Below are 15,031 nucleotides of genomic sequence, written 5' to 3'. Positions count from 1 at the left end.
CACCCACTAATGCGTGGGCAGAGATCATAAGGTGACCACACATTACCTTCCAACTCCAGGCCCTGCCCACCAATGAAACCTCATCCCACCTCTGACCAGTCAGATTGGCCTCCCCCTCCCATGGGGAGGAGCACATGTGGGATGACCAGGTGGGGTGGGGGCAGAAGTGTTCTCTCTTGGGTGGTAGCTCCATCCTCTCCATGGGCAGAGGAGGACAGTAAGGAGAGCTGAAGGGACCCCAGTAGCAGTAAAAGCAGTGACAGAGGCAAATGCGGGGTCTGTGGAAGGGCAGAGGAGCCCTAAGCCACTCTGACAACAGTCAGGGAAGGCTCCTTGGAGGAGGAGATATCTGACCTGCATCCAAGCACTTAGAGGACAGAGAGGAGGGGCAGGTCATTCCCTATAGAGGGGAGAGCATCATTAACAGCGTGTGGGAGCTGATGGGTAATTCAGGGTTTCAGGGGCATAGGGGTGAGGCAGCACAAGGCAAGAGAAGCACTGGAAAGGCAGGCATGGCCAGGTCCTCACTACCTGGGCCTTGTACCCCACTGTGTGTGCTACAACAATGAGGAGGGAAGGCTGAAGAATGGTAATAAAAATCCATCCTCAACAGTCTGTAAGGCTTTATCAGAAGACCCTTGTAAGAATTAGCGAGCATGATCCAGGCTCAGCAACAATCCAGCTTCAGATCTACACTTTTTCTGATGCTTGTGTTGCTGTTTCTGTTCTCCTAAGCTGGAGAGGGGAGAGAGGACAAGTGCCGGCTTCCACTCCTGGGGTCGGAGCCCGTGGGCGGCCAGGCTGAGGAACCATGAGGGCTGCAGGGCCAGGGACCAGTCATCTGACGTTCACACAGCCCCTGCCGTGTGCTGAGTAGCAGCTGTACCGGCAGCTTGTGGGTGTGGGTTGTTGGGTGGGAGAATTGTGTGGAGACAAGAACAGAACACACGGTCCTGCTGGATTACTTTCCTGTTGCTGCTGTAACAAAGCACCACAAATCTAGTGGCTTAAAGCAACACAAATGCATTGTCTTACAGGTCAAGAGGTCAGAAGTCCGAAATGGGTATCACTAAGCTCAAACCAAGGCATCAGCAGGGCTGTACTCCTGGAGGCTCTCGGGGGGAATCTGTTTCCTTGCTTTTTCCAGCTTCTAGAGGCCGCCTGCATTCCTTGGTGGTGGCCCCTTCCATCTTCCAAGCCAGCAATCAACAATCACATTTACTCCCACCTCTGCTTCTATCATCACATCTTCTCTAACTCTCCTCCCTCCCTCTCCTGCTTTTAAAAACCCATGTGATTAGATTGGGTCCACCCAGATAATCCAGCGTAATCTCCCCATCTCAAGACCCTTAATTTAATCACATCTGCAAAGTTGCTTTTGCAGGATAAGTAACTATTCATAGGTTCTGGGGATTAGGACCTGGCCATCTTTGGGGGGCGGGGATGCTGGGGGAACAGTGGAGTTGCACAGGGAAATGGCTGGAGCAGATCTGCAAAGCGTACGGCATACAGCCAAACAACACGCAGCAAACTGAATGCACATGTGCTGAGGAGACATCAAGTGAGGAAGAAATCCAGGAGACTTCTTGGAGGAAACGGGTTTTGAACCAGGTGGATCAGAGGATATGGAAAGGCTTGTGAACTAAGAGAATGAGGTAAAGGAAGACAAATGAGACAGAAGGACCAAAGCAAGTGGATGTAGGTCTTCCCTTCTTCCTACCTTTGACTTTTCAGGGGGCTCACTTGAGAGGGAGTTTGGCATGGTTACAAATTCATGCGGTAGGGAGAAGAAAATCTCTGAATCCTAACTCCCCACTTACTAGCTTGGTGACCTTGGGCAGGCTTCTTAACCTCTCTGGGCCTTGATTTCCTTCTCTGTAAAATGAGAATAATAATTCCTACCTGCCTCCAAGTGTAGTTGTGAGTACTCAATTAAATGAGACTCACATTTTTGGGGAGGAAATAAAGGTAGGAGAGGTGTCATAAAAGTGTCCTCCCACCACCCCTGCTGATTCTGTGTCACTTAGTGTGGGCAACCCAGAAAGAAAGAAAAAAATCCATGGGAACTGCAATGACTCCTGGCACCTGCCAGCCTGAAATTTCAGAGCAGAGTGGAGTTCTATGGCTTCAGCAGGCTGCTGTGTATCTGGACAGCCACAGGCAAGGTGGGACACCTTCATCGGCCCCCAGCAGGAAATCTGCGCACACCCAATCAGAGCGAGGAGAACCCACATCGTCCCCCTCTCCCCCCACCCCCCTGCCCTGGCTTTTCAGATTCGTTTGGCCACCTCCCTATTCTACTTCCTTCAGGCTTCTCCCTTCTCTTTCCTGAGCCTGGGGAATTTTTCTTAAACATTGAAAACCTACCCCTTTCTCCAGCTTTTTTGAACCGAGGCTTACTCTACAGCAAATAAGCCACTTCTTGCTATGTCTTATCCCCTCGACGTCTACATAGATGCCCGAGAGGAGAGGACCAGCTGTCGTGATCTGTAGCACAGGCTGCGGGTCATTCCACACTGTTTGCACTTCCCCACAGGCAGGGGGATGCAGAAGTCTGTACTCACCACACCCTGCTCAGCATCCCCGCATCTGGGAGATGGACCTGGGCTCCTCTGGGGAGGCTCATAAGCAGAAATGGATGCCAGTTGGTCAGTTTGAGGCAGCAAGTAGAGGAGGCATAGGCTCCTGATTCTTGACAAGGTTCTCTTCTTGGGGGGAAGGTCACATTCAAATAAAAAGCAAAGCAGATGGCAGGAAAGACCCACCAGCATCAGGGGGTCCCTAGTGTTCCTGGGCGTGCAGCCCATCTCGCGGCATTGAGGCTGGCGCCCTTCCCCTGTTCCCTGGTCTGATGGGCTAGGGATGAGTGGAGGATGGATAGCCATTGACCACTCGCCACCATTCACTGAGGTGAGGGTGGCCACAGCCTCCTTCTAAAAGAGGCAGGAGCAGTTCTTTAAATGGGAGTCACTAAAATGATGGAGAGCCTGAATCTTTTCCCTATTTTATTGTTTCTTAAAAACACACCTGTGTGTGTGCGCACATGCACGTGCACTCTCCTGACTGTTTGTGTCTGTTAGAAAAGGCATTATGTGAAAAGAAGCTGGACTCACCAAATGTGAAGACTGGCTTAAAATGGGGGCCATGTGGTCTGCGTCAGATTCACTTTGGGAAGCCCCGAGGGCAAATGGCATTTCAAAGGATTAGCAGTCATCCCCCAGCAGCCAGCAAGGGGGCTCAATGGATGCTGATCTGCCCAACGTGACATACGCCATATGTGTTAAGAGGCTGAAGACAGAGAAAACAAAACTGCTTGCAAATATGAACCCCAAAGTGAAAGTCACAAGGGCAGATGCTCCAAATGGCAGTGTCAATTTTTAATTGAGCTGCTTGTCAGATGGGTGACTCTGTGTAACTCTATGCGTTTGTATTAGTCAGGGTGGGCTTGTTGCTACAACAAACAGCTCCCAGTCTCAGTGACTTGACACTTTATAAGTTCATTTCTGGCTCATGTTCCAGTTTGACACAAGTCAGAAGCGGGTGGGGAGCTCTGCTCTGGACTGTCATTCAGAGACCTGGCTCCTTCTGTTTAGTAGCTTGAATATCTTCTAGGCCCTCAGAGTCTTCCCCTGAATTCTCAGCAACCAGCTGGCAGGAGAGGGAAGAAAGGGAGGATGCCACTGAGATTTTAGGGGCCAGGACTAAAAGAGCTCATATCACTTCCTCCGCTAGCCAGAACTAGGCAAATAGTCTGTCTCATTGAAAGACTGGCTGAGAAACGCAGGCCAGCTGTGTGCTCAGGAAGACGAGGAACCAGGTGTGGTGGGCACCTGGACAGTCTCTGCCCCTGTGCTCAGGATAAGAACGGCTGGATTGAGTTCTTTGCTGATGGCAAATGAGTCAGTCTCCTGATGTGCCCTGAGTAGGTTGGCCCCTTCCGAGCTCTGTCTTCTGTGGGAAGTTATATGGTTGATCCAATGATTTCTGCCATTCCTTAAATCATGCCTGGAATTCCATTTTCAATATTCTCTTCAGAGCCTTTGAATATTCTCGTGAATGGCATGTTTTATCCTTTGAGGGTTCATTTGATTTCTGGAAGCATCAGAAACCATTTGGAACCAAACCTGGGAATAAGGGGACCAAAGAAGCCAAATTATCTTCTTTGGGTCAAAACTGAGGTGTGACCATAAAGCAGACTGACTCATGAGGCAATTTCCAAAGATGAGATGCCAACACAACACATTTGGAGAACCGACAGTGTCATGGGAATAATTCTGTAAGACTTCTCAAGGTGCCGATATGGAGGAACAGCATTTATGTCGATAAATTGTGCATGTGCATGCGTGAGTGCATGTGTGTGTAGTGAGTGACTCTGTAGTTTTGGTTCACATGCTGTGTTTTATTCTTGATCTGCTTTGGGATTTTTTGCCCAACTGGATTGAAAGAACCTCAGTAGGAGAGGTGTATCTTCAGTTATAAATCATTCCAATTTATGGTTTTAAGTATTTTTTATGTGCTCTGTCAAGTATGCAACCCATCACACATTCAGTCACTCGCTTAGTAAATATTTATTGAAGGTCCATGTGTGCAAAGCCACTTTTTAAATTCAGAAACTGTAAAACCAGATGACAACTATTGCTTCCCCAGCAGCCTGAAGCTCGGTTTGTAGGTGCTGGGAGCAGAGTGTTGTAGGAGAAGCAGCAGGAATTGGACACAGACTTCTTGGAAGGCCAAGAAGAGAGGAAACTGGGCATGGAATAGGCTGCACTTCGATGGTTCAACCAAAGTGTTCTGAGAAGAGGGATTATCCGTAAGATTTCCTTCCAGACTGAAGGCACTGGACCAGCTCTTTTCCCGACTGATGTTTTACCTTCCTGGATAAACCCAGTGCCCTGGAACATCTTCACACCTGTTTTAGAATTACTCGTTTCACCCTAAGACACCCAACCGGAGCATATCTTTCCTCGTGAGCAGTAGAGGAAGCACGAGATAGGGGCGGCCCCTGCTCCACGGCTGCAGTTCCCGGAGAGGCTTTGGGGATTCCATTCTTCCATCATGCAGCTGCCTTCAGAGGCGACCGGGGAAAGCCTTATTCCTGAAAGTATAGCCCTCAGTTCGCCAGCATAAAAAAATCACCTGGGATGGTTGCTCAAATGCAGATTCCTGGGCTCTTCCAGACCTAGTATCTCAGATTTTCTTGGTGAAGCCTAGGAACATCCATTTTTAAGTACTGCCTCCCCAAGGTGATTCCCTAAAGTTTGAGAAGCACAGGTGGAAGGGCTTTGGGCTGACCTGGGTCTGAGACTAGCCGATCCAGCAGCTCCATGCTCTCTGCTGGGCAGCTGCCATCCCAGACCAGAGCTCCGTGTGCTACACGCTGGCGAAGCGGGCTGCTCCGTGCTGGGGTCAGATAAACCACCCTGCAGGGAGGCACTTCTCCATGGGCCACACTGACCAGCCAGAGACAAAGCACTTCCGATCCTCGTTCCACCGAGCGGCGGAGCTGGGCTGCACCACCTTGGTGTGCATGTGTGTGCACAGTTGTGAGTGTGTTTGCAGCTGTGAGTCTATCTATCTATACACCAGGGTATACACATTTTGTTCTCTCTGCCACTCACTGGTACAGCCTGTCCCCTTATCTCTCATCCCAACCCCAACTCCTCCCTTCCTTCCACTCCTGCCTCTCAGGATGCTAGGGCTCCACAGCCCACCTGGGCGCCACGGTCACCGCACCCATCTGCAGCCGGGGGCCCGCAATTCGTGGTCAATCCTTAAAAAATTAAAAAACCTTTACTGAACCAGGCATCACGCTCGACACCCGTATTCATTGTCTTATTCGATCCTCAGAACAACTCAGTGAGGTAGGTCTTGTTGTGTCCCCCGTTAGAGATGAGGGAACTGAGGCTCAGGAGGGTTAAGTAACTTACTCAAGGCGTAGTTAGTAAGTAGCAGAGCTGGGTTTAAACGGAGATCATTCATTCATCACTGTTCACAGTCCTCATGGAGGCCAGCCGAGACCTTCTCTTCTCTCTGTAAGTCCACACCTTCTCCTCCTTCACCTCTAGTGCAGGCGTTGGCAAACTGTAGCCCCGTGGGCCAAATCAAGCCCAGGGCCTGTCTTTTTTTAAAATTGAGGTGAAATTCACATGACATAAAAATAACCATTTTAACCACTGCTTGTTTTTGAAAGTAAAGTTTTATTGGAACACAGCCACACCCATTCACTCACATATTGTCTGTTGCTGCTTTCACACGACAGTGACAGCATTGAGTAGTGGTGACAGAGACCATATGGACCACAAAGCCTAAAATATTGATTAGCTAGCCCTTTAGGGAAAAAGTATCCTGGCCCCCGCCGTAGAGAGTTTTGATCTGGATCCATGCCCTTGGAATGAGTTTTCTCAGACATCTGTGTCTCCATTAAAAACGCCTGTCCTTCCCGAAGGTAACCGCTCCGTCTTCGTCGGATGCTGTGCTTTTGCATGGACTCGCTCCTCTGCCACCTGTTTTTTCTTCCTTCTTCCTCTTGTCTCCACCCAGACATGGGTCAGTCCTGGCAAACACACACCTGTGCCTGACCTGCCAGCTGCCATTCCATTTTCCTTTCTTCGCCTGCCAAATGCCTGGTATGGATGGTTTATACCTGGATATTCCACTTATGTTTTCCCTCCTCACCTCTACAATCCAACTTCTGCCCTTCAGCTAGCCTTTTGTGTACATCTCCATGTGGATGTCTTGGCGTTACATGCGAGTCAAGTGATCTACCCCGCATCCCATCTTTGCTAAGCCCATGTTATCCTGCTGTCTCAAATTAGTTACTGTGGGGCCATTTCTGCCTCTCCTCTCTCTTTCTCTCTCATTACATCTGTTCTGTTACCAAATTCTGTTGCCTTTTTTGGAAGTATCTCTTGGGTTGCTCTCTTCCTCATTCCCACCATCAGTTCCTCGGTCCAGGCCTCCATCACCTCATGTCTGGATCACTGCAGTGTAACTGGTCTCCCTACCTGCTTCTCTCTTTTCGAATCTGCTCTCTCCAGCCCATTTTTCAAATGCTGAGAGCTCAGATAGGATCAGGCCCTGCGTTTGCCTTCACTGTTCCTTCCAGCCTTTTCTCACCACACTCCCCATGCTGTGCTGAACACAGTGGGTCTCTACAGGACTCCGCACCTGTATAATACTCTTTCTTCTACTTAGAATTTTCTCTGTTTTCTTTACTTGTAAACTCCTCAACACCCTTCAGGAAAGAATTCTAATGTCCCCTCTCTAAGAAAGCTTTCTCCAGCAAATCCTCAATGTTCTTAGAGCACCTGGTTCATGGTTATGTAAAATAACTTACTTTACATTACACTTATTTATGGATCTGGCTTTTCTCCTAATCTGCCGGCTGGCTAGTCAGGGGCAGGGACTATATAAGTCTCCCTCCTTTCTAAGATGTACGCAGAGCCTGGCACAGTGACTGCTGGTAAAGAGTAGGTGCTCAATAAATGCTTTTGGGCAGCCACTGTGATCAAGTCCCTCCACTGCTGAGCTTACACTGAGTCTGTTTCCTTCTGCACGAAGTTTAAGGCAGTGGTTTTAAACCCTGGCTGCACATGAGACTCACCTGGGGAGCTTTTAAAGAACACTGATGCCCAGGCCCCATGGCCAGAGATTCTGATTAGGGAGGTGGGATCCACCCACCTGCAGTTTGTAAAAACTCCCTTGGGAATTCTAATGTCCAGCCAGGGTTGAGAGTCACTAGCCTAGTGCCTTGTGTTCACGGCTCTCATTCATTCCTCTATCTCCTTATGAGTTCCTGCTCAGAAGCCCTCTTGCACATGCAGCCTCCTTCCTGGGCCGCTCTCTGTCTCCTTCAGGCTACAATTCTCCCTCGACCCAGATGAGGGCAGGGACCCAGTAGCTTTGCATCCCCAGAGCACCAAGCACAGGGCCACCCATGCCATGGGAGCTCCTGCAGGGCGTGAACCTCAGAGCACAGGCTTTGTTTGGGTTGGGTGGGAGGAAGAACGGGGTGGGGTGGGAGCTTGCAGCAGGTGCCCAGCCTGCCTCCACACCAGTGTGTGGACAGTGCCAGCTTCCCTGCACCACAAATAACCCTGTGTTGGCAGAGTGCACAGAGCCTTAGATTTGTTCTGCTGGTCAGCAACCTCTAGCCCTGTTTCCTGTCTCACACTCTTGTCTGACTCCTTATGACGGGGGAGAGTGCAGGGTAGTGGACGGGACGTTGGGCGGCTGTCTGAAGATGAGTTCAGTCCTGGCCGTCTGTGTGTCCTCTGCGGGCATATCCCTCCCTTTGGGCCTAGCCTTCAGGTCCCTACAGCTCAGACAGGGTTGTTTTGTTGCTCATCTAGACCAGGAGCCCCCAATTGCTATAAGGCAACGTCACTTGGAAGGGACAAAAGATGTCAGAGGCCACATGTTCCCACTTGCCCATGTGAGACAGAGCCCTTTGGAGGCAGGATACTTTGAGACATTTCTCCTTTATTGCCCACAGATGGCCAGGGACTGGGGACACCTTTTGTCTACTGAAAGCCACACGTTCAAATTTTGAAAACAGATAAATCAAGAGCCTCATAATATAACTGTTAGTTAATTTTTTTAAATAAAAGAAATAGTAATAGTACCTTATTTTTACATGACACTTTTTTCTCACAGCCATCATCTTATTTGATTGTCACAGTTACCCCATGAGGTAGTGATATTTACCAATGGCAGCTATTACTGACCATCTTTTGCAGATGAGAAAACAGACTCACTGAGCTTAATTGATTGACTCAACGTTGTAGAACCAGAGAATAGAGAAGCCAGAACAAGGACTTCTGTGTTCTGCTTCCTACTCCAGAGTCCTTTTATGAAACATCCCACTTGCCCACCTCCATCTTTCCAAAGGGAAATAGTTTTCATTTCTTTTTCACCTTATTATAAAAGCAGTACATGCTGTCAAAAGATGCACAGGAACATTAATGGCAGTACTATTTGTGATAGCTCCAGATGGAAACTATTCAAATGCCCATTAACAATAGGAGGGAAAATAGATTGTGGGATAGCCCCACCATGGATACTATTGAGCAAGGAGAATGAAGAGTCCATAACGACCTACAACAATGTGAGCGACTCTCACCGCCATAATGCTGAGCAGTAGAAGCTGGACATGAAAGAGTGCATATTACAGTATGTATACAAATACAGACCAGGTAATTTGTACTTTATCAAAAAATACCAATCTGTGCTGTAGGAAGTCAGGACAGTGGTGACCCGTGGAGGAGAATGACTGGAAGGGCACATGGGCATCTTTCCATCTGGGTGCTGATGACACAAATGTTCTGTTAGTGACATTCACCTGCATAGCACGTTTATGGCACACTACAGGTGCACTTTTTTCTATTTACATCATATTTTAATAAAAAGTTTTAAATAGTTGCTCATGCTCTTGTAAGAAATTCAGACAACACAGAGAAGTACACATTCTTCAATCAATTTTAAAAATTAAACCCAAAGAATGTAAAAGTTTCTTTCACAGATACAAAGAAAAAGTGATTAGTTCTGTGTAACAGTTTGTTAAAGACAAAACATGGATGAGAGAAGGAGAAAAAAATGGGCATGAGTTGGTTGGAAGAAAGGCACAAAAAGAGAAGAGAAGAGGGGCTGGCCCCGTGGCCGAGAGGTTAAGTGCGCGCGCTCCGCTGCAGGTGGCCCAGTGTTTCATTGGTTCGAATCCTGGGCGCGGACATGGCACTGCTCATCAGACCACGCTGAGGCAGCGTCCCACATGCACAACTAGGAGAACCCACAACGAAGAATACACAACTATGTACCAGGGGGCTTTGGGGAGAAAAAGGAAAAAATAAAAAAAAAATCTTTAAAAAAAAAAAAAAAAAAGAGAAGAGAAGAGAGGCTGATGGAGACGTAGAGAAATGGGTGGGCTGCAAGGCCCTCAGTGATGCAACACAAGTCATGAAGACAAGGAGAGACTGAGATACCCAGAGATGACCCCACGGAGGAGACCCTGTGGACAGAAAGTGACATAGAGAAAAGCCAAAAGACTAGAAGGCCCAATGGGGTGTAGAGGAAGATGAAAATCCCCAGCATCACAGAATGAGGCAGAGAGGAGCAGCAAAGAGGATGGGGGGTGGGGGTCGGCTCAGAGGTGAAGGTGTGGACGTGATGCCGGATAGCTAACCTGGACCAGGAGTGAGGGGAGCGTGTTATCACTGCTTTTTGAAAGGCAGGGTTGTTCTGCAGTCACATGAAGACATTGCCTTCCAATGACTCTGGATCAGGCCCTGGCGCTCGGGAAGTGTCATCTAATATGTGCTGACTGGTTGATGGAATGAAACAATGCCCCCAAATCCAGCCCCTCTGCCCACAGTGGGAACTTCACCTCTGGGGTTTCTGCTCCTTCCCTAGGGCCCCAGCCACTTTGCGCAGTGTCCTGGCATTCCAGGAATTTCCCTGCCTGCTCTGGGGAGGATTTTTCACGCTGGAAGCTATTACAAAATAAGACCGCTTTATCAGAATCCTGTTGCGTCGGAGAATGTTCCTGGCTTATTGACGTTTACAGTGTGTAACCGATTTTATCGGAGGAATGTTGTTTGGAATGGAATGGTCCTCTCAGATGGGCAGACAAGAAGCGGAAGGTCATTCGAGGACCCACCCCAAGCGGTCTAAGTTGGAACTCAGGGTTGCTATACATGATGCTTGGGAGCCTGGCCAAGCCATGAGCAAGGTTTCCTCCCTGGAGAAGCTCCCAGCCCCTTTGCAGAGGGATTGCCGTGTTTACATTCCCACCTTGGCCCTCCAGGCGAGTGTCGCTGGAGGCCTGCAACAGCCAGGACTCCAGGACTCTAACGGAGAAGCAGCAGCAGCTCCCGAGGCTTGGGCTCCAGTGAGCAGCCCAGCTCAGCCTGGACAAAATGAAACCATTCCTGACATTCCAGGAAGGGGACAGTCAAAAATAGGGAGATGGGTTTATTCCTCGTTTTGTCAAAATCCCAAGGCATGCGTCTTCCTGGAGCCCTGAACAAAATAGTGCAAGCGGAGCGAGTGCCCCATGGAGGCCTTGAATTCTCTCTCTTCTGTTATAGCCCTGGTGCTGGCGAGGCCAGCGCGGCAGCTTCTGTCTGCATGGGTACCTGATGTCTTACTGGGCAGAGGAAAGGAGTGAGTGGGATGCAGAGACCGAGACTGAGACGGGAAGGGAGGAGGGGTCAAGAGAGGTCAGAAGTCTTTGTTCCTGGGGGAGGGAATCTACCCCGAAGTGGGAGGGGGCTGAGGGGCCCCAACTCAGGCCAAGGATGCTGGGTGCCGGTCAGCAGAGAGGAGCAGGCTGGGAACAGCTGGGGCTGCTGGAGCCTCTCCACGAATCTCTACAAGCCCTTGACAGGGCTGGGCATTCCAGCACATTGCTCTCACTCTCTACAACCCTTGCTAACTTCTTCATTGCAGTGGGTAGAATTGCGTTCGCAAAAAAGACATGTTCAGGTCCTAACCCCTGGTAGCTGGGCATGCAACTTTATTTGAAAAGGTCCTTGCAGATGTGATCAAGCTAAAATGAGATCGTACTAAATTAGGCTGAGCCCTAAATCCAGGGACTGGGGTCCGTGTGAGAAGTCTGTGTGAAGACGCAGACACAGCAGAAGGAAGAAGGCCATGTGCTGATGGAGAGACTGTGGGGAGGCGTCTACAAGCCAAGGAGCACCAAGGATGGCCGGCAACCACCAGAAATTAGGAAGAGGAGGGGAAGGATTCTCTCTCAGAGCCTTCAGAGAGAACTGACACCTTGATTTTGGATTTCCAGCCTCTGGTCTGTGAGGGGACAAACTTCTCTTGCTCTAAGCTACTGAGTTTGTGGTACTTTGTTACTGCGGCCCCAGGAAAGGAATATATTCATGTTTCTCAAAATTTCAAATCCCTCAGGCCCCACCCCTTCAGTCCCTCCGCTCTTAGCAAACAGCCTTGTCATTGCTATTTTACAAAGAAAATTGAAGTCCTCAGACAGAAATCCAGGCCCCTTCGCTGTGCCACCCTTCCCTCTTTCCCTCCTCTGGAGGCCGGTTCCTCCATCTGGACTATGGCTTCCATCTCCTCCCGCTGCTCAGAAACCTTATCCGGTCGACCATCTTTTCTCTTCCTCAGACTTTTGATTTTCTCAAGGAGACCCTTTCCATGTTCAAATTCTCCCACTAAAAACAAGAAAAGCCCCCTTACTTCTTCATTCTCCTGTAGTTACTTTCCTAACTCACACTTCCCCTTCAGAGCCAAGATCTCTTGAAAAGTTATTGTGACCAGCTTGGTTTCTTCACGTCCCACTCCTCCCAACTCACTCCATTGTCACTTCTGCTCCCATGACTCCATTGAAACCTTTCTTATTTTGGTCACCAGTGACTTCTATGTCATTAAAACCAAAGGGTATAGTCGGTCTTCACCTTACTTGACCTTTCCGCAGCATGACACAATGTTAATTGCAACCTCCTTCCCTTTGCTCCAGTGACATAACTTTCCCCTGGATGTCCTCCCACATCGTTCTGGCTCCTTCCCAGTCTCCTTTCTGGCTCGGTCTCCTCTCCTCAGCCTTTGCATGTCGTGTCCTCAGGGCTCCTTCTGAGGCTCTCTCTACTTAGCACAGCACTCTCTTCCCGAGGTGATCTCATTCCCTTGTTTGCAGATCTGGGACCTCTCCTCTCAGCTCAAGGCTGCAGATCTACATGCACCCTTGACATTGCCACTCGACCGTCTCAAAGTTACTCCAGACCCAAGTCTCAAACAAAATTAATGATCTTGACCTCAAACATCTAGTTCTCATCCACTGTTCTCTCTCCCGGGGAATGGTACCGCCATCCATCCAGTGATGAAAGCTAGGAACTTAGGAAGTCTTTGACCTCTCCCTCATCATCCATACCCATCAACGTACCTTGTCGATTTTACCTCCTACAATCTCAAATCCATATTCTTCTTTGAACTCGTATCTATCATCTTTGTCCAAGAATTATAATTTCTTCCTTGGACTCCAAGAGTCAGGCATCAGTTCTTGTTTCTTTCTAAATGATTCCCCTTATCACAGCCAGAATGATGATTTCCAATTGCAAATCATGTCACTCCCACCCCTTTCTCTTCTTCACTCCCACCTCAGTCTCCTCCCCAACTTACACCTTAAATGACTTCTCTAAATGCTTAAGATGAAGCAAAAATCTTTAAAATGGGCTGTTAGGGTCTGCCTGATCTAGTGGCCATCCAAGTCTTCAGCCTCACTTTCCTCCATGCTCTTCCTTGCTCTCTGTGCTCCAGCCACATTGGCTTTCTCTCAGTCCTTTACATTTATTCCAATCCCTCCTGCCTCAGGGCTTTTGCACATTCTCTCTCTCTCTGAGAGAGAATCCTTCCCTGCCTCTTCCTAATTTCTGGTGGTTGCCAGCCATCCTTGGTGTTCCTTGGCTTGCTTCCTGCCCCCTCTCACTCCCCTTTGTCAGATTAACAGCCTATATATTAATGGCTTACAAAGTTTTCAGATTGTAGCTCAATCTCATGTTTACAGGAAAACCCAAAACCTCTTCCTGAGTTCTCTCCTTCACAGCTCTTTCCACAGTGACAAGTTTACATTTATGTTCTTTTGATGACTATCTGTCTCCTCTAAACCTTTAGGTTCTAGGAGGTCTGAGACTCACCCAATACCCAGCACAGTCCCAGGCACAGAGTAGTCACTTAGTAAATATTTGTTGAATGACTAAATAAAGGAAAGTACTACACTGGGTTCTGGGGATACAAAAATGAATAAGGCACAGAACTTCCCAAAAGCAGCTCATAGATTTGGGGTGGGAGGGACAAGCCGATGAGAGGATAAGTAAACAGACCCAGGGTGTAACGAGGTGGTGAGCACAGAGCAGAAGAGCAATCCAGAGGAGACAGTGATGCCTGAGTCCAGCTCACCGCCCCCAGATGAGGCTCAGCCCAGGTGTCTATTGACTGATCTCTCAGCCCTCAGGGACCCTCGTCCTGTGATATTACTGCTGTGTAGTCACCTCTGTATTCCAGCCATGGCAATGCCACCCCACCCTGCCACAGATCCTACAGAGGCACTGTCCTCAGGAACTGGGCACAAGCAGGGCCTGTTCAGAATGCAGTGTTATTAAAGGTTCTGGTTCCAATAAGAGCATCGTGTGCCACACTTCAGTCAGAAGAGCTGGTGCCTTCCGGGCAGTGATCTCATCATATCCTCAGACCAACCCCGGGAGGGAGCAAAGGGTGAGGATTTTTCTCCCCACTGTACAGCTGGGGAGACTGAGGTCAACAGAGATCAGTTGACTTGGCCCAGGAGTGAGAACAGCTCAGGAACAGAACTTGGAGAGAACCCAAGGCGCTCTCCATGGGGTCCACCAGCCAGACCAATTGGCAGAGGAGGAGGACTCGGGCGGAGGACGCGCTGCAGCAGGAGCCTGCGGGCTTGTTTACTTTGGTGCAGAAGGACATTTCATCACCTCTTGGAACCACTGAATGTCAGCGCAGATGGGCCCTGAGAGATCATCTGATTCAACACCCTTGTTTTACAAAGGAGGCAACTGAGGCCAGAGAGATGACTCTCCCTCGCCACACTTTCCTTTCCCTGCCTACTGATATTGAGTGTTGGGCTGACACTGCTAGCTGTTGACGCAAATCCCTTCTCCCCTTCATTGCCTATATGGCTAGACTATATTTCCCAGACTCCTTTGCAGTTTGGTGAGCCATGTGACCATGTCCTCTCCAGTGGGATGTAAGAGGAAGTCGAACATGTCACTTTCAGTCCTGGCCCATTTAAACCTTTCATGCTCACATCTCCATGTTCTTTTCACCTCTGGCTGATTGGGGGGTCAATTCCAAGGGCAACTTTGGAAGCCATACGGTAGAGAACAGTAGAGCTGCCAGGGTTTGGGTCCCTGAAAGACTGGGTGGAGAAGAGCCATCCCACCCACCTGAACATCACTGCCTAAGGCTGTTGAGTGAACAAGAAGAAGAAAACATCTATCACGTAAAGCTGCTGCATTTGGAGGCCTATTTGTTA

Source organism: Equus quagga, chromosome 4 (assembly GCF_021613505.1).
Source record: "Equus quagga isolate Etosha38 chromosome 4, UCLA_HA_Equagga_1.0, whole genome shotgun sequence".
In the NCBI taxonomy this organism is placed as follows: domain Eukaryota; kingdom Metazoa; phylum Chordata; class Mammalia; order Perissodactyla; family Equidae; genus Equus; species Equus quagga.
This window is presented reverse-complemented; position numbering follows the sequence as displayed.